Source organism: Pinus tabuliformis, chromosome 8 (assembly GCF_031772625.1).
Source record: "Pinus tabuliformis cultivar Carrire ecotype Pingquan chromosome 8, CPIR1, whole genome shotgun sequence".
Lineage (NCBI taxonomy): Eukaryota > Viridiplantae > Streptophyta > Pinopsida > Pinales > Pinaceae > Pinus > Pinus tabuliformis.
The window spans coordinates 1,582,545,974-1,582,548,582 of NC_142294.1; positions in this window are offsets into that span (position 1 = coordinate 1,582,545,974).

The window sequence follows — 2,609 nt, forward strand, 5'->3', positions numbered from 1 at the left end:
AACACGGGTGCAACAGGAGAAACAAAATTGGATGAAAAATATGGATGCAATGGAAGTACATGCAAAAGAAGATACAAAATGAGACGCAAAACCCAACAAAAAAGTGGATGCAAAAATAGATGCAATATTTTATGCAAAAGAGGATGCGAAGATGGATGCAAAATTGGAAGCAAACGTGGGTACAACAGTAAGTACAAAACATGGCATAAATTGTATCACAACAATAGTGGATGTAATGATAGATGTAAAAAACGAAGCAAATGAAGATGAAAAATAAGATGAAAAAAGTGATCTAAAAGTGGGCATAAACATGGGTGCAACAATGATGTAAAATAGGATGTAAAAATTAATGCAACAAAATTCGATACAAAAGTAGATGTAATATGAGACACAAAACCTGATGCAAATCTTGACGCAAAAGTGGATATAAAAAGGGATGCAAAAATAGATGTAAAATTCGATGAAAACCTAGATGTATATGAGGATGCAATCATGGATGCAAATTTAGAAACAAAAAAGGGTGCAAAGGGAGGTGTCAAACTAGGTGAAAATTATGGCACAAGAAAAATGGATGCAATAGTGGACACAATAGCATATGAGAAAGAGGATGTAAATATGGATGCAAAACAAGATGTAAAAGTAAATGCAACAAAATTTGATGCAAAACTAGACACGAACCTCGATGCAAAACTTGGCACAAAGGGGATGCAAAAAAATATGCAAAAATGGATGCGAAAAATGATTTAAAAAATGATGCAAAAGAGGATGCAAGAGATGTTGCAAAAGTTGATGCAAGTGTAGGCGCAAAAAGTGGATGCAATAGAGGACACAAAAGTTGGTGAAACAAAATTAGATGCCAAACTTGATGCAAAACATGGTGCAAAGGATGGCACCAAACTTGGCATAAAACCTGGCGTAAAACTTGGTGTAAAATCTGGTGCAAAACCTATTACAATACCTGGTGCTAAACTTGATGTAAGACTTGGTGCAAAACTCGGTGCAAACTTTGCATCAATTTTTGCACCATATTTTATAAATGGACACAAATAGCACCAAAAATCGGCTCTAGATGCAAAAAAGGAAGCAAAAATGGATGCTAATCACAAGCTTTTGTTGTAGTGCATCAAACATATATAGTCTCGACAGGGTTACCTTTTAATCATCAATGATTCAGAATCTCATCTATTTAAGAATTATTGACCTAGAGATAAATCCATTTATATATGTTTATTTTCTTTGTATTTGTTTTTATTTTTTAATTCTTAAAATCCATTTTCCTGGTTTAGTAGCCAAATAGTTGACAATGCCATTCACTGGTTATAATTGGATTGAACAAGCTGGCTTGTGATGAGACCCCTTGTCTTATGATTTTTTGCAATCATAAGCCATTACCCTAGTTTGTTTAGCAGTGTTGGTAATGTCAGCTAATTTTTCCCCTATGATCATGGTAAGCAGGCTCATGATGAAACCTCTTATCTTTTAAGTTTAAATATATTTTTGGATTACACTCTAGAAAAACAAGACTTTTTGGATAGGGAGAATTATTGACTCCTTAAAAGTTAAGAATGACAATTTCAGAGTTAAATATTATTCACTGTAAAGTGTCTTTACTTGGTTAAAGATAAATTTTTTTGACTGATAATAAAATTTTGAAAGATCTTGACAAAATATTGAAATCTTAAAATAATTACAATTTTGATGAAAAAGGAAATTTCTCAGATTTTATGATACTTTGTCAACTTCTCTTGTTTTGTAATCTCTTCCCTAAGTATGTCTATCTTTATAATAAGAAAAATAATCTTTATTAAGAGATTTAAGACAAAGCCAATAGTAGACTATTAACATTCTTTTTTTGCTTATGCCGACCATTGTTAGGTAACAAAAAGGCCTTTCATATAAATTATGGCAAAGTCTCCAAACTCAAAACTGAAAAATAATAGGAAAAGAATTCCTATTCTAAATTGACAAAGGAAATCAACAAACAAAAATAAAAATGAAAAAGGTAAGAGCAGAAAGGAAAATCCAAGTTGGCTGATGGGAGGAGAGGCATGAGGGTTCCGGTAGTAGGAGGACTCGAACCAGGGTAGCCTAGGCCATCGGCCTAGGGTGCTGCAGACTAGACCCATAGCAGGATGACGGAGACTAGGAGGTACGATTCAGGTCAGCAGGTTTGCACAACGGCGCAACGACTGGATGACTAGGTAGACGAGGACAGCTGGGGTTCAATCTGAAGGGCGGTATTGGAACGTGGAGGCTTAACACTTAACCGAGCAAACAAATGGTCTTAACCCTTGAGGAGAATGCGTTGGCAGCATTACCAGAATACCCGAGGCTGAACATAGCATATGCGGAAGGAATCGGACCATTAACAGTTGACTGTAAACGTTTACTGCAGGGTAATTACCATGGTGAAACCTAGAGAGGCAGTCGACCTAGAACCTGCACCGGAAGACATCTTGTTGGTTTGGGGAAAGGAGGTAAATGCCCAAAATATTGACAAGTTTTTTGGGTCAGCTGGCAGTCATGCATCCGAGGAATTCTCTTTGGAAGGTTCATGGAGCAACAAAGCAGCAAAAGGGTTACTGGAGGAAAGCCTGGAGCTGGTCGGG